The 27421-nt window shown below is 33.2% G+C and overlaps 1 protein-coding gene across 2 annotated transcripts in view; it reads left to right on the top strand.

Annotated features, from left to right (window-relative positions):
• The first annotated feature begins 5422 nt into the window (after positions 1–5422).
• The window catches only part of CALCRL (calcitonin receptor like receptor), a 102657-nt gene continuing 80658 nt past the window's right edge, over positions 5423–27421 (top strand). The window contains exons 1-2 of one of the 2 annotated variants that reach the window (XM_058549388.1): positions 5423–5617; positions 24271–24338. The gene's annotated coding sequence lies outside the window, so the exon portion shown is untranslated. The remainder of the gene's footprint in view (positions 5618–24270; positions 24339–27421) is intronic. The other variant, XM_058549389.1, reaches the window with a different exon arrangement.

The following is a 27421-nucleotide window of genomic DNA, read 5'->3' as shown; positions in this document are numbered from 1 at the left end:
ATATTTGAATGTGTATATATATATTACATATGTGTTACATGTATATGTAATATATACATTCATTGGAAGACAAAAGATGGTATGTCATTTTAATTTGTAATTTTTACTTATGTTTTAACATTTATTTAAATATTGTTTGCCTTTGCATCAAAATATTTTATGAAGTGTATCTTCTTTTCGCTGTATATATATCAATTGATACTTTCATTGTATAGCCTACAATAAGGTTGTAAGCCTACAATCTGCCCATTATAACTCTCGTTATCATGTGCATCAGAATGTTTTCTTAAGAATCATCCCTAGTTGTTGGGATTTTTTTCATTAGAGAGAAAAAGACAGAATTTCATTATTATTTCAGTTAGACTTTTTGCAATTTGGGAATGTTTAACACTAGATGGCAGGATGAGACTGTAGATACCCAACTGCTCAAAACTCGGTATAAAAAGGATCTGATACTTTCTCAAAGGTGTTAAGAATTCTCAGGCAAATAGGTTGTATTATTCTTTAATATATGCATTATATATAGTTCCACATTCCTTTATATTTAAAAACTTTCACTGTATATAATAGAATGATGTTAAACAAGAGTGAATTATTGAAGAGAAAAGTAGAAATTGCTAATAATTTTACAAGTTATATAAATATGACAACAGTTGCTGAATAAAATAGTCTGTACTGGGAAAACATTCATACTATTTGGCATCTTTAGAACTTAATGATTAAATTTTAAGCAAAATATAAGACAATCATTTAATCAAATGCTACTTAGGTCAACACGTATAAACACAAAGTAAAATAAACTCTTTATTTTAAAAATGAAGATTGATATTTAGCAAATAAAAAACATATCAAAATAAATTCACAATAAATACATATCCAGAGATGAAAAGAGCATCTTTTTCGATGCCAGCTAACACTATCCTAAAAGTAGAAAGAATTACTTTAAACTCTGTGGGAAAGAAGATTCCAATTTCCCAAATGAATTATTCACTCACTCTCAGTATTTATGTCCACTTGTCAATGCAGTATGGATAAGTATGGCTAGGATGACTGTATATAATTTTTCATCTAAACTAGGACACTTTCCAGTGTGGAAATATAAAACTGGGACTGTCCTAGCAAGCTTGGCCATATGATCACCCTAATTAAGGGTGTTAACCTTGAAGAAGTTCATTTTGTACCCTCATTTAAGTGAGCATTTACAATCTTGCTGTATTAAAAAATTCATTTTTAATTAGTCCATCATCTATGGCATTTGCTAGAACTAGCTCTTTATTCTAGGAACAGTTACCCCTTTTGGGGAGGAGACGCTCAAACACTCGTGAATATCCGTAAGAAAATGTTGAGTTCCTTGGAAGATCCAGTCCATCAGAACTTAATAAGAATCAACAAAAATAGTAGGCAGATTTTTAGCCAATTGTTTTTGATATGTTGCTTGACTCTCTTGGGGAAACACATTATAAAATACTAAAAGAAATAATATTTATAGGCTAGTAAAATAGTTCTGTTTATCTATACATGGACCTGATGTAATGTTACTCATTTCAAATTTAAAGTTTTCTGCTCTTTTCAAATTCATATGCATTGCAAATATTTTAAAATTCTTTTACATTATGACAAACATTATGATTTCCCTCAAGATGATAAATTGTGCACACAGAGTGAAAAATCAGCCCTTTGATTTTAATAATAGAAAATAGCATACTCACTCACAGTGGTCCAGCCATTGGATCCTGGTCCTTTTACTAAATGCAATTCATTTAGAAATGAAATAATTTGAATATGCTAAGCAATTGCTAGGTAAAATAATAAAAGTTCGGGTCAACTTATTTCATTACTAGAATTTTTTGATGTCAAGATTACAAAAATTATGTTTCTCCTCAAATTATTGGTGCATTTTTAATAAAGCATGATATACATAATCTTGTTGACTGCATAAATTATCTCCGAGTGTAAGTGATGACTTTCAGACAATTGAGACACAGAGGAATTATTAACTCACAACACAACACCCGAAAAACTTTGTAGAAATCATTTTTAAAGTTCTTCCTTGCACTCTCACCAGGGACCATCTGCCCGTAATGTTTCATGTAAAAGTGTTTTGTTTGTTTTTGTGGCAGAACTGTGCTCCAAGGCAGTAGCCACATGAATTCAAAATGAGTGGTCAGTCCAGCCTGTAGAGAACTAAACTGGTCAAACCACATTTTTTGTCTAATTTGATTAACTTAGTCGAATAATATAAACAGTAATCCAGAGATTTTGAGTTAGTCTCCTCCTGAGTGTGAGTCAAAGTGCATTTCCCATGGTAATCGGTACTCGTTACTAGGGGACTACAGTGCTTGTGAGCCTTACATGGGACAACAAATGTGGGCACAATCCTGTGTGTAGGATTCTGAAATAGACAAGTATGACTATTTATCATTATATCTGTCATTCTTCATTTATACATCATTCCTCAGTTCTGTAGTAAATCTTATCGACAGTGTTCTGCATGGTTACATCTAGATTCTGTGTTGGCAGGATTAGTTGCTAATTGCAGAGAATTTGGCACTTGATTCCTCATGTGCTAGTCAATCTGTGCTGTAAACAACTAGATAGCAGGACACATCCTATTTTTCCATAACTCTCCAATACAACTAGCACAGTATCCATCTCAGAATATAGGCTCGATCCCTACTTATTAAACGATTAACCAGTGTCGTTAATCTGTTCTGGGAAAAGATTTATATATATATATATATATATATATGAAATACGTAATGCTGAATTAATGTATTGATTAATGCCACACTGGCTAAGAATCACTTCAGTGATTACTGAAATATTTTCATTTTGTTCTGCTGCATTTTTCCAAATACTTGTCGTCATGCTTCAGTGTGTACTTGAGAAGTTTGCATTATCCATCTTTTCACTTGTCCTTCTGTACCCAAAGTGGCTTCCTGGAAGTCTTCAAGCCATTTATTTCACCTGGAGTTTATGAAATGGCAACTCTTAAGGATCTGATTAGTGGGACGTGGTTTGCTTGTTATTTCTAAATAAGGCTTATAGATGATACTGATAAAAATTATCCAAGAGTCTTCATGGACTATAACCATGTGCCTGACCAATAATTTAAATATAAACACTATAACCTCTAGTAGCCTTCCCATTTAGTATAGCACTTGACGTATAGTAGAGGAGAAAGAGCACTGATTTAAGAGTCTTATGACATAAGTTCAAAGCATAGACGTTTTCATTCACTAGACTTTACTACTGTAAATGAAATCAATGAATCTTTGGGAAAAAAACATTAATGCTTTTGCAAACTTATTGGGAAAAGTTTTAGTTTTTCATAACAAATTCAAAGCTGTAGAGTGATCTCTTTCTAGGAGTTAGATATTACACCAAACATAGGCGATGAGAAGACATAGTGATCATGCAGATATTAAAATCTAGTATTTGATTCTGCTCTAAATTTTAAAATGAACACACCAAGACATAAAAAGTTTTGCCAGAGGTCACACTAGAAAGTAGCAGAACCAGGACTTGAATTTCACGTCTCTTGGTCCAATCCCAGTGCTTTCTACTTCTTTCTTAGTGGTTCCCTGGGCAGTGTGCTTCCTCCACAGCAGAATTCAATATAGCTTTCACCTGGGAATATCTGATTAAAGAACCACTGTTTGTGGAGCCAGCCATACTCTGCAACATCGACTTTTCTTCTCATGGGCTGAAGGAAATAGCTCAAAATGAAGTACATCTCAGCCGCCTCCCAAAGCAAAACAAAACCAAGCCACAACTGGAAATACAATATTCTATAACCTGGCAATTTAACTCCTCTGGTTATTTTCTATCTCCTGATAACCAAATAGGTATAACACAGTTTCTTACAAGTCTTTTAACGACAACTGATAGAGATTGGTAAGTACCTTATTTTTTAAATGTATGTATTTTTATTGACCTTGATCCTATTGATCTTAATATCAAAGATTGTGCAATAAGTTTCTTCCATGGATCCAGGTAATAAAAATGTCAACAGGAGCATACTGCTTCAGAAACATGATATCCCTTTAATTTATGTTGCCTTGTCTTCCTCTGTTAGTCTACAAAGACTGAGGATCTCCTTTTGTTCCTGAATTGCAATAACTACCAGTTTCTCAGCGCCTCTGATCTCAGATTCACTAAGAATTGAATAATCATCACAATATCTTATCTATTTCTAAATGTTACGTAATTTCTTGATGTAAAGTCTTAGAGATAGGAGAGATTTTAGATGTTATTTGATCCATCTCTTCTGGTTTACAGATGAGAAAATTGATACCCAGATAAATTAAGTGACTTTCAGTGCTATTTAGGTTTCAGCAATTATAATTATTGCTGTATCTCACACATTTACGTTCCTATCAAAAGACAAGCGCATTTCAAATTTAAAACTTTCTTCCCAGATAATCTCCAATGATTCATTAAACACATTTAGAATAAAATTGTGTTTTGAGACAAAACTTTTTCTAAAATATTAAAGTATGTTACATATTTTACATTGTTTCATAATATTATGTTTATAAATTACCTGCATTTTTGTTAAGGCTACTTTGAGATATAAATGTTGTAGTATAAATTACTTTCTTATTTCATAGGTGATAGCATAATTAAGTCAAATATTTAAAAATATGTGCAATTATTTTAAATTTATGAATATATTCGCAAAAGGTTATTTTCTCTAATACGTATACTTATAGATAATGAAAAATAATTCTACATATATGTATATGTATACACACAACACACACACACACAAAGGTTTTGTTTATGACACATATACACATACTTATGTAATGAACAGAGTAAAAAAAGTTTAAAAACCTACAGGATAAAGTTTCGTCATTTAACTGTGGAAAACAGATCAAGGAACAGCTCTGATTATCAGAGCCCCCCCAAAATAAGAGTTGGATCATAGAATTAATAATGATGGATGCAGTTATTATTTTTCTGTATGCATTTATGAAGATAGACACGTTAGATAAAAAATTTCCTCGATGCTTTGTAAAGTATAATTCAATACACACACATGCACGCACACACACACTCCCTTAACTCCTTTAACTCTCTGAGCAGAATATTATATTCAGATTTCCTTTAAATCACAGGCAGCTCTGTTTGGCAAGTTCTAACAGAACTCAGTCAAGGTGAAATCCAGCCAGCTTTTGCTGCTAACAATGTATTCATACAGCTTATGATCTCTGTCTGTTCAGGCTGCTTCTTGCTCTTGTCTCGGAATAAGAAAGGAGTGCTGCTTTCCTGGGGTATGCTATTTGAGAAAGAAAGTAACCTAACACTAACTGCAGGCGGGGTCAGAGTGATGTAACAGGAAGCTCTGATGTTTCCCTTCTGCTGCTGAGCACATACAATGTGACAACACTTCCAATCTACTCAGAACAACCCTCTCTCTCCAGCAGAGTGTCACTCCTGCTTTAGGATCATCAAGCTCTGCTAACTGGACCTCACCCTGCCTGCAGGATACCTCGCAAGGCTCTCACTCTTCCCCACCTTGCCTGGGGGTAAATCTCTCCTGCGGAATCTCAGAAAATCAGATTCCATCCTAAGAATATTGCACCAAGAATTTCCTTAGGAGCTGTGCTGGGTAAGTACATTACTCAAAATAAATATATTTATTCTGAGTAGTATTCTCATGTAGTTTGACGTTTCTACTATAGAATTTAATTGATGACGTTGAAATGATGTTGAAACGTATTTTCATTTGTTTCACATGTTAAAGAAACTAGAGTGTATTACCCCAAGATGTATACAAAATCTGTTACTATGAGATAATATTATGTACAGTGATATTCTAGAAAATAAATTTAGCGAGTAATAAAAATCTAAATGGATTAAAAGCATGCTTCTGAATAAATAAAAACAAAATCAAGGAGCAATGCCTTTTAAAATTAGCTACTATTAGCTAGGATTGAATTTTGACAGCTGGAAAACATTTTTTTCCCCTAGGAAGGGTTTTTAAACTTTCCATATAATCAGTACTCTGTGAAAGGGATGAAAGAATAACTATTTATGGGGTCTCAGAGTCTCACTGGCTCTGTAGTTGAACACAATGGAGAATTAAAAGAAAAGTAAACACTTAGGATTTATTACATTTGTCTTCTATTTGCATTTTGCCTCTATTTACACATATATCTCTTACTATTGAACTAATGGAATTTTCATTGTTCGTTGTTGCCAGATGTGTTTAAGTCTCTCTCTTGCTAACCCTGAACTGTTTCTGCTGTATTGGATCATGGGGTGGGCTACAAAGGGAAAAAAACAGCTAGGGTTGAGAAAATGTTGAGATTTCTATATTAACTCCAACTTCAAAACTCTTCAGCTAATAGAATGTGTTACTTCAATTTGTCTGGTATGCCTCTGCACACTTTTGGAAGGAGGGTGTGATATTGAGATAACTGTGGATAAAGAAAAACAACAAAATTTTCCCAAATAAGTATATCAGATTATTAAACAGAGAAATTAAAGTGGGTATTTTTTAAAAAAAAAAGAATTTCCAGGATAAAATTTACTGAAATGTTGAGATGAAACATCTGTTAACGCTTCTTTCAACAGTACAGACTGTCCTGGGCAATTTAAGAAACTAGTGTCTCTTTAAGACGTTGTTGGTATAGAGATATCACAAATCAGTTGCCGAGAAAAATTAGATGTCAGATTTGAGTTCGAATTATATTGATTGACATAATTTATATGTATTTTCTTACCTAAATGAAATTATCATCTGCAAAATATCCTTCAACGGAGAAATCCTGTGCTTAATCACCCATAATCTGGCACATTAGCAGTGGACTACAAACTCATTCTGAGTAACTCCTTCATAATTTTCTACTCAATTTTTCCACAAATTTCTCCAAATAATGGAAATTTCAATTAAGTCTTATTTTTGTGATTCTTTACAAATGTTGTAGCTGATTTCCAGTCTCCTTTCAATCATTAAATGTATTGAGTTTCCTGATGCATGTGTAGAAATGGGAAAAGTGTTTTTAGAGGAGGAAAGGGAAAGAACACATTAAATGCCTAACCCAATGCCATGGGTTAGTAACAAAAATTAAAATAGCATGATTTTTAATTTAGATTATTTTTTAGAAGGAGGTATGGTATTAAGTTAATATCAAATTAATATCATACGTTATAATAAGGAACTCCCCAAACTTCTCTAAGTTTTATTTAATTGCTAGCCAAAAACTCAAAATTTTCTTGCATAATTTAATTAAATTTTTATAACTGTACTAATAGTATGGTTTATAATCTTTATTTTCAAAAAATACTGTTGAAAAACACTAGACAATGAATTTTGAGGGTGATTAGGCAAAGTCATATTTGAAAGTTTGAAATAAGAATTCATATTATATTCTAAAGTTTGTATTCTTTAATGATAAGAGAATATCAGAGTATCAGTGCATGCTTAGAATTTTTTTTCTAGATGTTGTTACCCTATGGGATCATAAAATCAATGCACAGAGTCTAAAGCCAGTTCTAAACATGTAAAATGAAACACAGAATTGAGAAATTTCATGAATAATGTAAGCTGAAATATGTTTTACCTGTAATATTCAGTTATCTTTAAGAAATATGCTTTTGGTTATTGCTACAATGTCTTTTTCTCCTAATATGTCTTAGCACATGCCAAAATACTATTTTATTAGTTAAAATATGTAAATTTTTAGAATATATACAACTATTCATTCAGGTTGAAAAAATTGGAATAACAGAAAAATAAAAAGAAATTAGAATTGGGTCTGTAATTTTTAAAATTATGTTAAATAAATGTCCGAGGTGTATGTACTTGACTCACCAATGACGCCTAGGATATAATGAGGTTTCAAAGGAGTGAACACCCTAGCATACTGATGAGAACCTTCACATTCACCAGTATATATTATAGTATTGTTTGATGTGTAAAAAATTCATTTCAATAACACCTTCAAAACAATATTAAGATAAAAAAGATTACCTTATATGCTTTATGTTAATATGGAAAAATTCTTTGATAAACACACAAAAACTAATCAGACGTTAGTTAATAGTATTATATATTTCTAACTTACATCATTTTTGTAACCATTATAACAATATTTTGCTTTTAATTTTTATCTCCATGGTTAAAATTTGATAGTAACTGAGTTTTTAAGAATTACCTGAGAGACCTTTATAGAAAAATTAACAAAATAATTTTTAAAGGATCAAAATATACATTCACTAAAAAAATATTTCATACTCTTATGTATGACTTTGAATGGTGCTTGAAAAAATAATTCTGTTTTTAGAGATATCATGATTATGGTGTCAACTTTTCAGAAAACAAATATATTCAAAGAACATTATTTGAAGTCATTGGCTTTATTCCTTATCTTTGTTTAGGATTCAGAGAAGGTTTTAAACCATAAACATAAGCTGTATCATTCCAATGGTGTTAATAAAAGACACTCAGAGACTCAAGTCTGAAGCACCTTAGTTCTTGTCTCAATCAAACTATCAGAGAATATACTTAAGATGGAAAATCAGTGCACAGCTATTTAAAACATTTGTCTCTGTCTGGTTCTCAAGTCCATGTGTGAACTATAAACGTTTATAATTTCTCAAGAAAGCTCTCCTTTTCTACGAAAGTACTTCTACAATGCTGCACTATTACATTATTTCAAGAAAGCCTCTCATTTAATATCAGAAAATGTTTTGATGCAATTAGGTGGAAAATAAAAATTTACCAGAAACACAAGATCAGGTCTGTATGCTAAACAGATATCACAATCATTTTCCCATTTATTCACACAGACAGCCATTTCTGCCCAAATTCTTTTATCAATAGCTGTTATGCAATTCAAAGTACCTGGATAGTTTTCACACCTTAATTTTAGTCCACCTACTTAAAAGTTGGTTTATAATTTTGAAGATATATAGTCTTCATTAGTCTAAAATTGAAGAAATAATAGGTAGAATACATTTACTCGTAAAATTTGGAATATAAATAATGATCTAGTGTGATTCAGGAAAAAAGAACATGATTAGATATGTGATAATTAAATCAACAAAACCCATTTAAATAATAGATAATATATTTTTATGCATTCTATTGCCATTCCAATTTAAACAGAAAAGTCCTCGATAAATCCAGATTATTATTTTTTCATGTCTAATTGGGATTATAATATTGTTCATTAAATCAGATTAGATCAAATAATCTCTGCATTTTCCCATATTTGAGTAATCTTAAAATCAAATTAATTTGTTTTTTAGTTTAATAAGTTATTTTACAAAAAACAAAGAAGTGAATTTAATTCTTAAAGATGCAATAAGTCTTATTATTATTAAAAAATAAAATAGAATCTCTGGCTGTGAACTGAGTTAAGGTCTATGTTTATTAGGTTACTAGTATTATTATCAGATGGTAAGTTGAAAATATTTTCCTAGAACATGTTTCTTCCTTTTTCTCCTTTACATTAGTTTGTTAACTTAAAAGAGACAGTATTATGCAAAACTAACATACCAATATGTTATTGTTTGCAAAAACGGTCAAAATAGTGCATTTATTTTCAAAACGTAAAAGAAGGTTTATCTTTGTATTCCTTCATGGTTTTAATTAAATGTATGATATGTTTTCTACCTTACTACCAATTAAAAGAAAAAAATCTCAAATCAACCCAACATAAATCTAAATAAATAAATAAATAACGAACCCATCCCTATGGTATTGAGGCTACAGCTCTATACTTTATTGAGGTTGTTGGACGGAGCCCAGTTTTCAGAGAAATCTTATTTCCTTTAACATGGAACATATTTTTTAATTGAAAAATGTTAATATGGCATAAACTTTTGTATAAGTCTGTCATTATTTCTCTATTCAGGTTCAGGTTAACCTGAGCTCAATTGTGTTTCTCATAAAACCATAGTGACTCCTGAACATGTCATCTGGTGTATTAAATAGCGGTGATATAGTGAAATAGCAACTAACTGATTTACAAGAGGGCCCCTCTCCTTACAGCTTAGTCACGTGAAGGATCATTAGCGTATTCATGAGCACACAGGCTAGGTTTTATCAATTAAAACTAAGATAAATTTGTCTTATATCCAAGTATTGATTCTATAAATTTTACAATTGAGTATTAATTTGAACCTGTATCCACTAATTAACCTGGGACCAATCGTTGTATAGATATTTTGTGCATAAAACTCAATTTTACCTTCCTTCCAACGATAATTTGAAGGAAAAATTGGAACTTTGGTAAGTACTAGAAAAGAATAAATAATATTATAACAAAAAATAAGGAGAATTAAAACTATGGGAAAAGAATATAATCAGTACAAAACTGTGATTTTTTTTGCGTAATTCTATAGTTGTTTTCAAATGTGAGGCAAAATAGTAGACTTGTTTTTACTTAGGTAATGGAAACCTAAAATTAGAGTAACACGCTTAAATGTTTTATTAATCAATCTACATATGTTTTTTCTAAAAATTTGTTTTCAATGTTTTAAATCTTTTTTGAAAGCATGCCAATATACTTTATTAGTTAAGGCAAAAAATATAACTTAGTCATTTGTGTTTTAGAAATTTAGGTATAATTGTTGTTTGAATCAATTTCCTGGAATGGAGTACACTTTAGACAGCGTTCATGTCAGGTGTAGTAAGGACATTGCCACATTTTAAGTGTGTTCAACATAATTTCATGAAATCCCAGTTAATTAACTAAAATATCTTGGAACTTGTCCGGTTTATCCATGTAAATATATATGTTTATTGTCAGCTTGACCTTGGGTCCTTGACATTTTTAGATGAAGGATGCATTATTAGATGCATATGTCCTAATATCCCTGAGGGACAAATAACTTTGTTTCTTGCCTCAAACAGGAGAGTCTGCCTTCCCTGCTGCAGCACTCCCTCCTGAAGTTCTCAGTGGGAGCATCTTCCCACACTGCACTCATCCGAGAGAAGCTCTTTTTAGAGTGGCTTGCTGCTGCTGAGATTATTTAGCTAATTTCTTTGAGGGTTTGCCATGTGCCATGTACATTATTAATTACTCCTGTATAAACTCATTTAATCTTCCCCAAAACTCTAGGAAATGTTATCATCATCTTTGTTCGCAGATAAGAAACTCTAAAACCAAGGCACAGAGCTCTTTAGGAATTTGCCCAAGGTCACATAGCTATCAAGTGGCAAGCCAGGACTTGAAGTCTGGCCAGCTGGCTCCAGACCTCATGCTCTTAGCCACTCTGCTTCCCTTTCCAATTGGTGCCTGGTACCTTGTCATCCCTAGAGCCAATGGATGCTCTTCCCAGAACCTTAGGTTAAAGTATAGAATGTGCCATTCTACTGAGACAATGATAGAGTAAATAATCTTAGGTGCCCAGGTTAGTCCCTGAGTTTATGTGATCAGCAAGAATTTTTTTAAAAATCATGTTTTTGTTTCCCATTTCTTTCTCATCAATTGCAAAAAATGAAAAGAAAAAAAAAACAACCTAAAATACCACAGGTGAAATATGAGCTATATTACAGAAGTGCAGCTAAATGGACTTTGGCTTCATAGGAACTCAAAATCCACCACTTCTTAGTTCTCCTTTGTCATCTACAATATGCAAGTGACAATAATACTGCTTTATAAGGTTTTGTGAGAAATCCAGGAAACAATGCATGGAAAATGTTTAGCACAGCACCTGGCACTTAGTAGGTGTTCAACAAATGTTAGTGCTTGTCATAAATCTTTTGTGGACAGGACTGAGGACATAACTTGTTTCCATACAAAAGCTCATTGTAAACAATCCACACACAGACAGAATACAGCTTCTTCATAGGACAGGGACAGGTGTGGTTTGTAATGACTTTTAGACTGATCACACTTATGCCACCATAGAGCATATGCCAGAACCTAGTAATATGGATATTATTAATCACCATTTCTGTAGAACTAGAGCACTTAAAAAGTGTCTTCATACTAACAATTTTAAAAGGTATATTAAACAGAAATTGTCTTTTTCTTTCTTTTACACCTGAAGCTCAATTAAATACAGGGTGTGTCCAAAGTCAACCACCATTGACAAAGCTCCAGCTTGAACTTATATCTACTGTGATTCTAAATCCTATTTTGTTGCACTATTGTGTATTATTCATTATTAGACCTCTTATTACTGACGTTGCACGCAGTCGAATAAGGCTAATGATCCACCAAATTTAAATTCAATCTCTTCTAACACAAGATAATAAAAGTAAATTTATTTTTGTTACATATATGGATTTTGTGGAATTTAGTACATTAGAGATAAATTTAGATATTCCTCAAGAAATTTTTACTTTTGACTACTATAACAGCTGGAGAGGCTCAAATTTAAAAGAACATTAAGAATGATCAGATTAAACTCAATTTGCAGGGCTGCAAGTTTTTGGTTGTTATTTTGGTTTTGTAAAAATGTCTTTATTACAGGGACTTCTTACTAATGCCTAATGGTAGACACTTATACTTTCTTATGTATTATATTTCAAAAATATGATGAAAAAGTACCTGTACAATAGAATGGTAAACAATTATTTAGGTTTTGGTTTAAGATAATTTATTATAAAAAATTTTTTTTTAATATTTTATTAATTATGGACCACTTTGAGAATGTAATGAAAACTATAAACTCTTTCTCCAGAACAAAGCAAACTCATCTGCATTCATAGGGATTCACATTTGCATATAGTTGCATGAGTTTCATGGGATCTTCCTTTTTGATGGATCCATTAAGAGTTCTTGGACTCTCATTTATGAACCTATGCTAATTCATTCAAACCACAATTTTTTTTTATAATGAGGTAAATTATATGTATATATTTTTCAGCCACCTCAGATACTTTTAGAAGTATCTGAGTACTCAAAAAACAGACATGGACATCAGAAACAAATGGCCTATAAGATTATTTCCATCAACCAGAGGGCAATTCTGCAGGGCTTTAGGGAAAAACAATCTAGTGGGTAATTGCTGTCAATTTCCCATCTTCCTTTCTGCACTCTTTTCCTTTCACTATGTTCCTTCACCTACACCTGCCTAACCCTCAAGTTCCTTCAAACCAAATGCCCAGTAGCTACTTTCTGGTCTCAGGTGATCAGTAGCATGGAAAAAAAATTTTGAAGAATTCTTTCTTCTTTGGGAAACCTCAGTGTTTGCTGTTAAAGCCTTCAATTGGTTGGATGAGGCTCACACATACTATTGAGGGTAATCACCTTAACTTAAAGTCAATGGATGGTAGATGTCAATCACATTTACAAAATACCTTGACAGCAACAGCTAGACTAGTATTTGATCAAGCAACTGGGGACCATAGCCTAGCCAAGTTAACCCATAAAATTAACCATCACAACTAGTTAGGGGGATTCATCCATATTTGCTTTTTTTTCCCCCAAACTTATACAGGTTCTTAGATTTAGGAAATTCTTCAAAAATTACTACTGGAATGATAATTGGAATTGCAGCGAATTCACTAGTTAAATTAATAAGGATTGATATCTTAACCAACCATATCTTGATATCTCATCCAACCATACCATGGTATATATTCTCCAGTTATTCAGGGCTTCTTTTGGAAAGGGGGAAGACTGAGGTGGTTCTAAATGTACGTAGAGAAAATATTTAAAATAATTATATTATAATAGCGGAGGATAAAGAGATATAAAAGGATATAAGATTTCTACATTTCAAAAAGTAAGGTAGCATGTTTTCCCCTACATCATCCACATAGGACCTTCCAGAATTGCTCTTCTTAGCAAATTAAAATCCGTTCTCATTACAGTATATTTTAAATGGGGAAATTTCTGTTCACTCCAGAATTTAATCCTGTCAGAGAACAGCTGTGTTTTAACTCATATGACTATGTCATTCTTGCTATTAGGGGGTGATAGGGTTAAACAGCATGATCCTCTGTTTAGAAAGCTCTCACGATGTGCCAGGCCCTATGCTAGAGGTTAAAGGTAAGTAAGACAGGACCTCTGCTCTGGACAACATCAGCTTCACCTCAGTTTAGTGTAAGACAGTGCTGATTAAAGCATGAACTCTTGATCTTCGCTGCTGACCGATACTCTATTTTTCATCTTGTCACAAGGTCAGGACTGAATGCCTTAACTAGGATGTTTTCTAAAATGATAAAACCTGATAAATCAGATATTTCCTGTATATATTCATTATATTTGGGAAACTTTGGATTATAGATGAAACACTAAAAAAAAAAAAACACCTGAAATAAAGAACAACATAATGGATTCTACTTAGCTCACAATTGTATGTGCTTTGGTTAAGACATTCTGAAACATCTTCTTTTCAACTGCTTCTAACTTTGACATTTCATACTTTAACAGAAAGATTTTCTTGCATCTAAATCCATCACAGATGTCACAGTTGTGTATCAGAAATTGTTCCTTTTTAAGACGAAAAGAATGTGGTAAAAGAAAATGATATTCTTAAGAATAAAGCTTTGAAGAATGTTTGGTTTCATTAATTTTAACAGGAAGGCCTTCAAATGAGATATGAGTAACCATTAAGGTTTAGAGCAAACTGACGGGTGAAACCCATAAAATGATTTTCCTAAATATTATTTAGTACTTTAATTAATTGAATTCCTTACATGAGTTAACTTCCTTAATTATACATTTTCCAAAAGGATTTCCTGTGCTGTGTTCCATGCTATCAGTTCAAAAATTATTACAAAAGACTTAGTCAGTCTTTTTGATCATAAAATTAATATATGTCCATATTTACTAAGCCATATTCCTGCCTACTTCCTTCAAAATAAATATACCAAAATTATCAAAGAGTTTAAGTTTGAGTTTTTGTGTAGCTCAAACATCCTTCAAAAATCCACTAACTGTGTAATTTTTCGGATTAACCCTGAAAGCTGTTTGTTCACTAAGCTCTCAACTGTCACAACTCCAGTATCAATAAAAGACTGCACATTTAAGGTTACAAGTTCTCAACTCTCTCGATTCTAGTACCATGCATACCATAAAAGATTACATGTTCAAAACTTTTAATTTATATTTAGATTCTGAAGGCAGAGGCCTGAATAAGCTAAATAAATCTAGTTAATGGGTTCCTAACTTAGAAATAAGAGACTCCAGCTCAGCGTTTCCTCAGAGGGTTTCATTAAGTCTAACTACGCTGTAGGTCTTGAAATAGCATGTACTTAAAAAAAAAAGTTAGATTTTTACACTTAGACAACACTCTGCTCCTAATTACTCAAAATCGTTTAGACTTCAACGGTTGTCCCACATCATGGTCTATGTTTTTCTTCCAGACATAATTGCATAATGTTATAATCACGGAAGGGAAACAATCTGGAAAGACAATGTATAAGCTTTTCTATCTGGAGAGCTGGCACAGTATATCCATTTCAATTTGAATAACTCTTTGGAGTTAAATTTGTAATAAGCAACAAAGATCATTGTGCATTGTATTATTTTATTGATAGAAGATTGTAATAGAAATTAATGAAGGAATAATTATTTGAGTGAGTTAACTGAGTAACTTTCTAAGTTTATCTGTCTCCTTTTCTCTATTCTTCATCATATGTGCATCATTATAGCACCTGAATATGAAAAAAATGCTAATCTGCCTTATTTGTGGGCCTGTAGACCCTGATTCCAGATTTTAGTGTCTCTTCTTCCTTTTGTTCAGTCCTTCACTTCCAGACAAGTTTACCTCCTGCTAGTACCTCTGATATCAACTGGCATAAATTTAAAGGCAGTTAAGCACATTATCTAAAAGATGATTAAAAATTACCTGTGGGTTTCTTTTAATGAGCATAGAACACTCTTCTTCCAGATAATTCATATGCCTAAGTCCCTCTCCTCCCTGTAGTCTTTGCTCAGATATAAACTTTTCCATCAGGCCTAACCTAATCACTATTTAAAATCAACCTACACCTACGCCACCACAACCCTCTTGCCCATCTTCATCTATTTTAGTTTGTCCTAGCTTTGTCCTATAATACCAAACACCTTGCAACAAACCATCCACTATAATTTACATACTTTCTATGTTATTGTTTATTTTCTGTCCATACCACTAACATGTAAGCTCTACAGGTAGAGCACTTCTGCCTGTTTTTTTTTCACTAATATATCCTGAGCACTTAGAGAAGTTCCTGAATATAGTAGGTACTTAAAAATTGCTTAATAAGTGATTAAATGAATGAATGTGTTTCTTTTTTTTTTTTTGTGAGGAAGATCAGCCCTGAGCTAACATCTGCCAATCCTCCTCTTTTTGCTGAGGAAGACTGGTCCTGGGTTAACATCCATGCCCATCTTCCTCCACTTTATATGGGACGCTGCCACAGCATGGCTTAACAATTGGTGCGTGGGTGCGCGCCCGGGATCCCAACCGTCTAACCAGGCCGCCTTAGCAGAGAGCGTGCACTTAACCGCTGGCGCCACCTGGCCGGCCCCTGAATGTGTTTCTTTATATCAATCTTTATACAATAGATGCTGGAGCTGAAATTCTGAAGGTGTTAGAATCACTACACATCGCCAAAGACAAAATATTCAGAAACTAATTACCATTTTATTATTCTTAGGTCAACCTAATATTTATCCCTTCACTGCCTTTGTAAAGGAAAATAAATTAGTAAAGATGATTTCTGTAATGTATTTAGTATCCAGGTTTCACTGAATTCTAAGGAATGACCTTTCAAACTAGGGTAAATGAGAAGGTTGCTCAGTATTTTAACACAAAATGTTGAAGCATTTTCCCAAATGGCCAAAGAATGCCTGAAATTGGCGGAATTTCTTGTTGAAACTGGCAGACTTGCCAACTGTTGCCTCCCAATAAAAGTCTTACTCCATTACTTATTGCCTTTCTGGACAATAGCACTAAGTCTATAGAAGCAGAAGAAAAATTTAGCAGTGAAATTGAAAGAAAGTAAATCAATCTCCTAAGAAAGCATATATGGTAGAATACCAATTCTGTTTAATTGCCAAAAAATTATACATCTGTTTAATAAGTGATGAGTTACATGTTTGTTAATCTGTAATTTATAAAGCTTTTTAAAACATTGATTTATAAATATTTAAAGATAATTCTAAAAAGAATGCCAACAGTCAATGGTGTTTTATAATTGTATAGTCTTGGAAGTTTTCTATACTTAAAGCCAAAGGACTATCTTATAAATTGAAATATATGTTTTTCATTAAATAAAATGATGATTTGTTTGAAAGCATCATGGTGGATTTTCACAAAATATATCTTCTGAACTGACACACTCACAAGTTATGCAATACTTTTCTATTTTAAATTCTCCACGTGTTTGAGACTCAGAGTACAAATTGTTCATTCAGCTAGAAATATCATAATTGAGTTTTTTTTCTTCTGAGTGTAGATATGTATATCATTCAGGGAAACAATAATTTTCCTTGGAGAAAAAGATTGATTCTCAAAATACATCTACAGTAGTCAGAGAAAACAGGTTGTAAAATGTGTCAGGGTGCTAATTTTACTATCGTGCAACATATTATCACAACATATTAACACACTGACTGGATTTTAAACCTTAAGCAACAAATTAGTTTGGATTAAGCAACTATCTGTCCTAAATGTAGTATTGTTCAAAACATAAAAGTAAATTGTAAAATAGCTTCTTCTTTAAGTCTTCTAGAACTTTCTGACTTCATTTGATGTGGTCATTATCGAATGGTATACTTATAAAAAAGTTACTATTACAAAACATAAATGATAATAATGCCCTAACAAAAACTGTATTTTGTTTTATGAATTAATCTACATTCAATTTATTTCTGGTATGTTTATATATAGCATGACAACCCAATATTCTACAACTCATTTTCTTTGTACCAAGTAGCTTAAAATAGACAATAATAATAATAAAATAAAACTGAAACCAAAATAATTTTTAAAAGACAAAAGAGTGACAATTTCTAATCTATACGTGCTTGATGAAATGGTGGAAATGCATAAACTTTATGTAATAAAAACCTTGACAGAATTTTCAATTCAAGTACTTTGCAATTAAATTGGAGTGCAAAAATGACTAATTTGTCACAGTGAGCAGAGACACATCACACTTTCTCAAGCTAGTATCAGTCCCTACAATGACAAGTGGGTATTCCCAGTAGTCCTGTTCAGAAAAAGACAATGCCGAAATATTTTTCACTCTCACCTAGATTCAGCAGAGGCACCACATATTCTTGAGAGCCTTTTCTAATAGAGTGCTACTTGTAGGATGAAAAAGGATGTTTTAAAGTCTGAATAACTGTCTCATACTAAATGAAGTGTAAAAAAATTTGCTGTCAACTTACAAGAGTTTCACTAATTATTACAACTGATTCTCCATTGCATAATGGATTTAAGTGTTTGGATTAAAATTCATATCTGTTTTAGTTCTTCAGCTCTTACATATGCTGGATCACCTTGACTATGTTAAGTATGTCTATTCCAGGAGATTGATAGTAACACCAGAGACATAACTAGCTAGTCTATAGCATGAAATATGACCTCAAATCAATTTTGTAATTCATGATGTTGCCCACAAACAAATATTATTATTAACAATTCTCTGATTAGTCTTAGTTTAACTAATTTCTTTTACTAACTAGGTCCTCACTTCGTTTGTTTCTAAAAGAGTGGATGAGCTCTCCATGTTTACATATGTCACATTTTTTAATTGCATGGTTTGTTTTTGGTGAGGAAGATTGACCCTGAGCTAACATTTGTTGCCAATATTCCTCTTTTTGCTTGAGGAAGATTGTTGCTGAGCCAACGTTGGTGCCGATCTTCCTCTATTTTGTATGTGGGATGCCACCACAGCATCGCTTGACAAGTGGTGTGGAGGTCCCTGCCCGGGATCTGAACCCATGAACCCTGGGCTGCCAAAGTGGAGTGCACGAACTTAACCACTACGCCACCAGACTGGCCCCTAACTGCACGTTTTTAAAAAGATAATTTCAAAATTTTACACACTCTAAACTTTTCACCCTTGGAGTAAAGTCAAGACACTGCATTTTGTTACAGGGCTGGTGACAGGATCTTGGTAAATGGCAAGGTGAGGGGTTTGGAGATTCACTCAGAAGTTCATGAAATTAGAAATGAAATGAACAGTTAGGGAGTTAAGGGCCAATCAGGAGAACAGAGAACAGAGAAGATTCAGAAAAATTCTCATCTAGAGAATAAATATATATGACTGTAACAATGTAATTATCTTAGCAATTATTGCTTACTGAGTAAAAAGACTAATACAAACCAGAGTGAGGGATGGGATTTGGAAGTAAAAGAACCCAGAAAAAGGAAAGGGGAGTGAACAGAATAAAGAGGAAAAGAGAGAGAAGAGAAAAGGAAAAGCTATAAAAGAAGATAAATTGGTTCAATAAGACGTATTTTATTTGCCAGAAAGGTTAGGAAATAAAAATCCAGCTCTCACCTGCATTGATTATGATCTGGAGATACTTTGGATACATGGCCATGTACGAAAAGTTGGTATGCAAATGTCTTCCAGCTGCCTTGCCTAACATTTTGAATAGGAAAACTTTATCTGCTCTTTTGTTTGGGGAATGGGGTTGAGTGTTAAGCCTAGGGGTTAATTCTTCTGATAAGAGGTGAAGACTGTTTATGAAGAAGTTGTGAGAAGCAAAGACCACCTCCGGGGTGGTAATCATCTTCTAAGACTTGAACTTCATTCATCCAAATAATGACTCTACCTTTAACTGGAGGTTCATAGAATCTGACCTACTGACAAGGACTGTCTGTCTAGGACAGTTTCTCAAAAGATAGCCCAGAAATTGGGCCACATTAATCAATCATACCACATTTAAGGCAGCAAAGCTGTTTGGTAAAATGCAAATCCCTCTTCTCATTCCAAACCTTCCAGAGTCAGTCTAGGGTGGCTCAACATACAGAGGGAGGTGATGTTTAAATGAGCCCCATGTGCCTTGAAAACAGTTTTCTCTTTACTGAACTCTGGACATTGTGAGAATAAGACATAATAACACGAATAGGTTCAAATTTACAGTAACAAAAGAGTGAACAAGGCAGATGTTTAAACCAAGTGATTCTCTTTCTAAATAATGAAGTAATAAGTATAAATTCACACTGAACTACACATAAACAACAAGACTTACTTCTCTTCTAATTCTGGCTTTGAGAATTATTAGTTTTGTGCTTTGGGGGGCATGTTTTCCCTGTCTGAAACACCCTAACTTAAAAGCCTTAGGAACTTGGTAATAATCCAAAATACGACTTTGCAGACCCTTTTCTCTTTCATTGTACTCAGGGGTAAATACACATACACACACAAATGTACACACATATACAGTGATTCACCAGTTGTTCATCATTGGTGTTTCAAAATTTCCTCCATGTAACTAGGAAAGTAACCTACAGTCAAATAGAATTCGCACACCTAAATCATATTTGTAAAATTCAAAGTGTTTAAATTGTGCATATTACTACGATATAACCATAAAATCTTAAAAGGGGTGTAATCAACAATATTAGGACAAAAGGAAGTCAACTTTCAAATTGGATCGGTACTGTGTGAGGCAGCTCCATTTCCCACCCAACCCCCCTGACCTATTCGAAATACATTGCATTTTTATAAATTTTGATCCATAGATCCACAACAAATACATGATTTCGAAGTAAGGAATCATACTCTGTATACCGTTCTACAAACATTTTTTATAATTTTTAAAATCTCATGCATATAAATAAATGCCTGTATACCTAGAACCCATCTCGTCCATCATGTTCCTCCCTGATTAAGTCACATACATGTCCCCACATTAACATAAACTTATACCAGTCATTCTCTTGCTTTACTTTATGGCTTTACCATGTATATATGTATTTCTAAGCAATGTATTATTTAGTTTTGTTGTTTTTATTTTTACCTTTATGGAAGTGGAATCATTCTGAATACAGTCTTCTGAGACTTGCTTCTTTCATTCAGCATTATGTTTTGGAGATGCATCAGTGTTAACATGTGGAGCTCTGGTTTTTTCTTTTCACTGTTGCAGCGTTCCATAGTATGAATGTATCACAATGCATCTATCCCTTCTCCTGCTGAGGGACATTTGGATTGCTTCCACCATTTTGCTATTACAAACAACAAAGATATGAACATTTTTTTTACATATCTCCTGGTACACATGTGTCTGAGTTTCTTTAGGGAATATATTTGCGAGTGAGATTTCAGGATCCTGGCAATTCAAAGTGCCTATACCAATTTACACTCCCACCGACCAACACCGTATGAGGTTTCCATTGCACCACATCCAATGCTTTGTATTATTGTCAAACTTTTTAATTCTTGCCAGTCTGGTGGGTGTAACATCATGTCTCATTGTGGTTTTAATTTGCATTGCCTTAATTATGACTCACAGCAAATTTGTATGTAAAACGAATTAAAATTTTCCTCTAAAACATTTGCTTCTAATTGGGTAGCAGTGACTTGATGTTGTAGAATTATGGTTAAGCCACTTTTGCTTAGTATTATTTAAGAAAAGGACTAACCATCTCTTTTTGGTTAGGTGGTCCAGGGAAAAGAAAGATTATGTTTTATTGCTTTTAAAACTTGGAATGTATGAATAGCATTTCTCATAATGAATAAGAACACAGATTGATAATGCCTAGAATCATATCCCTAACTTTCCATTTCCCTTTATTTAAAAACCTCATCAAATACACATCTCCTTTAAAATAGAGAGGAAGAAAATGAATAATTCCATTCAGATGCATGCATGCTTTTTTTTTAATAATTTTATTTATTTATTTGTTTGTTTATCCCCCAAAGCCCCAGTAGATAGTTGTATGTCATAGCTGCACATCCTTCTAGTTGCTGTATGTGGGACACGGCCTCAGCATGGCCAGAGAAGCGGTGCGTCAGTGCGCACCTGGGATCCGAACCCGGGCTGCCAGCAGCAGAGCCCTCGCAATTAACCGCTAAGCCATGGGGCCGGCCCCATGCTTTTTTTTTTTAAATAGATGATTTTTAGAGTAGTCTTAGGTTCACAGCAAAATTGAGTAGAAGTTACACAGATTTTCCATATACCCCCGATCCCCACTCATGCACAGCCTCCCCCACTATCAACATCCCCCACCAGAGTGGTACACTTGTTACAATTGATGAACCTACACTGACACATCAGGATCACCCAAAATACATTAAGATTCACTCCTAGTGTACAACATTCTGTGAGTTAGGACAAAAGTATAATGACGTATGCTTTTTATACTCTTTGGAATATTTTAAATTATTTATGGAGCTTACAAGTCTCTTGAAAGAGATAGCATTTCTTTTTCTACTTTTGTAAAATTATTTCTGATACATTAAAACATCACAGAATGCGCTGGAGTTTGTCTTTCACATAATTCCTCATTTTGGAAACCACTTGATTGCCCTCATATCCATCAGCTGAATTTAACCAATATATTTCTTCAAGGTTCTGATTTCCTCTTAATAAGTATACTTAGATTTGCATTGTTTTTTCTTTTAGCTTAGTTGTTGTGCTTCACCATGACAACATAACATCAAGAAGTTTTATCTATTATTCTTATTTGCTGTATCTCTTTTCTGTGTTTCTAGGGTTTAGTTAATTGTGATTTCATAGTGTAATCACTTCAACCAGTGGTGCTACTTGAACAAAATTAGTTTTCTTTTGAATTTTTTCTAGGTATCTCTATCATTTTTATTAAAGCTTTATAATATTTTCTTTGTATTCTCTCTTCTTGGAAATTAACCTGTTTTTTGGTACTACAGATACGGATATTTTTCAGAGGAAGGTGGAAGTAAGACCATGCTGACATATACATTATTCTATTAATATGTGCAACACATTTACTAACCAAAATTAACTCATAAACAAATATTCTGATAGCCAGAAGTAACCATTGACATATCTGTTTTCTACTTATTCCAAATCACCAAAAGGGTAGAAAGATTCCTTCATAGCATTTTCAGTTGCAATGAAAAATGAAATTTCCAGAACCATGCAGGAAAAACAATAACACTCCATGGTCATTTCTATTTCTAGTGGTATTTTCTAGCACGTTGGGAAAATATTCAAAATAAACTTCAACTTTGACCTTCTGAATTCCATATGTATGCTAGTAAAGCCTGAGACTGACAAGTTATTTTTTCCAAAATAGCCTGTAGAAAATCCAGAGTCTAAATATATGCAGTTTCTGTTGATGTAAAAATACACATCTGTTTAATATGACCAGATCCTGATCCTAATTGTAACATATATTGGACAATGTATAATAATATATAATAAATCATTAAAATATGTGACGGTATAAAAATTTAAAAAGCAATTTTACAAAATAATTAAAAATGTTTTTTGATTCACAAAAGATTTGATTGCAAAGATTGCCTTTAACATTAGCTTTCTTAATGCTTTTGAGCTTTCATATAAAGATCCCTATTGACTTCATAGACATCCTTGGTGATAATTCAGAGATTATTTTTAGAAGTAGCAGCAAATTGATAACTCATAAGGGTAAGTTCAATAAAAGCCTTTCAAACCACAATAAGAACTAATGGAGATAAATAATTTGCAAACGCAAATTTGACATTTTTGAAGTTCTACAAGTCCATGTACTGTATAAATGCCAACAAAGTAAGCTAGATTATAGCTATATCTTGCTTTCAACATTAGTTTGAGTCTGAAAAGATGCATGTAAACCATGTTTATATACATTAAGTCTTTGTTTAGCAGTGGACAAATCTCACTAGTTAATAACGCCATGTGTTTAAGGAGAGTTAAATCTCATTGCTGACACGATCTAGCCTCTGCTCCCTCTTTACAAGGTCTACATCACTTTTTCTCCCTCATTCACTCAACTTCTATTACGTTGACCCTCTTTCTGCACTTTGAACCAACCACGTTATTCCCTCCTCAGAACCATTGACCAAGTCATCCCTTCTACCAGGAACAACATTTCTGCTGAACATTTCAGGGCATCTACCTCTTCCAAGTGCTAAGATCTTGAACAACAGGTACCATCCTCTATGTTTGTGCCCCTTAAAATCCTCATTCTTAAGAAATAAGATGCCAAGAACAAAGTTCTTGATTACTTCCAGGTTAGCGTGGTGGCAACCTTCATGTGCCTGATACATCTCCTCCCAACTGCCTTTTAAAGTGCAACATCTAAAATACATATGTATATGATTTTAACAAAGAAACATACTAGTATATAATTTTAAGTTCTGTAAAATCCCACTATCCACTAATACTATTACCAAATTCACAAGAATGTTCTCTTGTCATCCAGGGTCCTACGATGATACATCAACTATTTGTGCTGCCACCTCTCAAAACTTTGGATGGCCCTACTTTCAGGTATTGCACACATCCCAAAAGAACATCCATGACCTAATGAAAGTAACGTGTTGGATTTCCAATGAAGTCGAGGATAATATGAACGTGTTAATGATAGTAAGAAAGACTTCACAGAATAATACACAGTTTAACTTCAAATTACTTCTGAATAAAGGAAAACTTTGAAAGGCAGTCCAATAAATACTGACCAAGATGGAATAATGGACATCTATCAAACTTACAAAGTCATTTCCTTAGGACCTTTGAGTATAGATTTAGCCTTCATGTTGTTGTTCCCTAGTCCAGAGGACTAGGAGTGCTAAATTAATTAGAATGGGTTCTATCAGATTTAGTAATATTAGTAATTTAGTAATATTAGCCACCAACACACAAACACACACACACACACACATACATATATAACGTCTGTGGCAAATCTTATTATAACTATAGCTATAACTATATATATATGTTTACACACATATATAGAAAAATTATGTTTAATGTTATAAAATAATAGGGCTAAGTTGCTCATTTTGACTAAATTCCTTTCTTCTGTAGAGTTCTTTGCTTTCTGATTCACATAGTCACTGATATGTTCCTATAAATGGATGTAAAACTTCCCCATAATTGGAACATAAGAGGATATCTTGTTTATAAATAAGGGAACAGAAAAATAGGGAGCGAGCTGTTTTAAAATTTTAAATTGCTCTAGGTACCGTTTTTAGAACTCCTGGCAAAGAAGTTTCAACTTTAATCCTGTGCATTAATTACAAGCTTCAGGGGCATTGGTGCTTCCAAAAAGATGACTGTTGCAGACGGATGTGTCCTCTTATTTATATCTGGCATTATAGTACCATGTCAGATAAGATATTAATTATGCAATTGTTACTACACCTCACAGCCCTCTTCCTGACAAAATTAAAGTAGCTTTCCTGTCCTAACTTATTTTTAGACTGCAAAGTATTTAAAAATTCAATCATGTATCATCTTAATAAACTATAATAGCATTAATGAAAAATAAAGACTACTAAATTATTTTATCTTAAATTCAAAGCTGAGTGACATAATTTCATCTTCTGTACTTCAGCTGTGATTTTTAAATTCCAAAGTCATTCTACTGGACCCAAAAATAGACCCTCTATAATTATCCTTTGTCCCACAGCATGTCTTTGGGAACCCATCATTGTTGTTCTATCCTTTTATGTGTCAGCTTCCTTTGCACATTACATTTCATATGACTCACTGTTCCTTAGTGCAAGGTTTGAATGCTCAAAATGCCTACTTACATCTGACAGCTGGATTTTTCTTCCTGAACTGTTTTATGTGAAGTGGTGCCAGATCAATTTTTATAAGGCCTCAATTTTGTGAAGACATATAGGAAAGAGCATAACATGGAAGAAAAGTCACTTACTAAGCAAAAACTGATTTTGACCTCCACTATCTGTGTGTACCAGTCATCTTCATGTGGAAACTAAGAGGATGACACTATTTTTTCTGAGTGTTCTTCGAACTTATAAATCCTAACATATATTGGATAGTTTGGAGGAGATAAATTGGAAGTGGCTTGACAATGAAAGGTCCAAATTTAAACTGCTTTCTCTTCATTAGATTGATCTTACAGGACTTGCAGAGTATTGGTAAGATTTTTTTGTGAGAAGTTAACTGCCCCTTTTGTAATTTTTAAAATTGTATGTCTAGCAAGTGCAGTTTACGGTGGATATATATTTACATTCCTGCAAGAAAGAGGTTGAAAAATCATCTCTGGGGAGATTAAAAAATATAACTGAGAACCAGTTGCAGTTTGCTATCATATTATTTTAAAATATTATTTCGACTCATATATGGTTTAATTTTAACCCAATAAAAGAAGCACAGAACTGAGATTTAGGAAAGGGAACTCCTAGTGCTAGCTCAGCTACCACAGCTGTGGAATATGAGGCAAATCACTACACTCTCCTGCACTCTTCCCTTCTAAATCTGTAAAATGAGCAGGTTATACTGTAAGACCTCTCAGGTCCATTCCAGCTCTGAGATTCTGGAACATCTGACTGTAACTACTCTGAATTAAAGACAGGAGCTGGAAATAAAATATCATCTGAAGTTCTTTGTAACAAATAATGTGATTTGTAATAGCTCAATTCCTCTAACTGTGAATATTTTTGCATTGCTTTATTGACATAATCATTCAGTAGACTCTGAAACTTGACAGATGGATGAGAAGTGGGAAAGAGAAAAAAATAAGGAGAATATTTCAGGCGAGACTGAATTTTGGCAATATAAAGATCTGTTTCTAGTTAGCACTAAAGTTTAACAGTCTTATTGAAAATTCTTTCTGACTTTAAGATAGTAAAAATATTAACTTTTAAATTTCTAATAATTTAATAGGTCTATTTTCACATTTAAATCTTAATCCAACTCAAAGTGAATCTCAGATATAAACTTTTTCGAAAATTGATGGACGATTGTATCAATACTTTTCATTAAATAGTTCATCCTTTCTATTACTGTTTGAAACCTAAGTTGTTACATTTACTAAATTATATATATAAAATTATTTTGAATTCTGGAGTCCATTTGTCTTGTCATTGTTTGTTATTTATTCAACTGAACTTTAGAATTATTCATTACCTTGACTGCATTATATTTATAGCTTGGGGATAATTATGCATCTTCGTACATTTTAGTTTTGCATCTATTAATACAAATGTCTCTATTAAAAATTATTTTATGGGGCCGGCCCGGTGGCGCAAGCGGTTAAGTGCGCGCGCTCCGCTGCGGCGGCCCGGGGTTCGCTGGTTCAGATCCCGGGCGCGCACCGACGCACTGCTTGGTAAGCCGTGCTGTGGCGGCGTCCCATATAAAGTGGAGGAAGATAGGCACCGATGTTAGCCCAGGGCCGTCTTCCTCAGCAAAAAAGGAGGAGGATTGGCGGATGTTAGCTCAGGGCTGATCTCCTCACAAAAAAAAAAAAAAAAAAAAAAAAAAAAAATTATTTTATGTCTATAAAATAATTATATATTTTCTTCAAAATGGCTCTACATGCAGGATGATGCCCGGTTCTTGAAGATTAGGTATGACTTTCACAACAAGGCAGGATGAAA

This window comes from Diceros bicornis, chromosome 10, assembly GCF_020826845.1.
Source record: "Diceros bicornis minor isolate mBicDic1 chromosome 10, mDicBic1.mat.cur, whole genome shotgun sequence".
In the NCBI taxonomy this organism is placed as follows: domain Eukaryota; kingdom Metazoa; phylum Chordata; class Mammalia; order Perissodactyla; family Rhinocerotidae; genus Diceros; species Diceros bicornis.
This window is presented reverse-complemented; position numbering and strand designations above follow the sequence as displayed.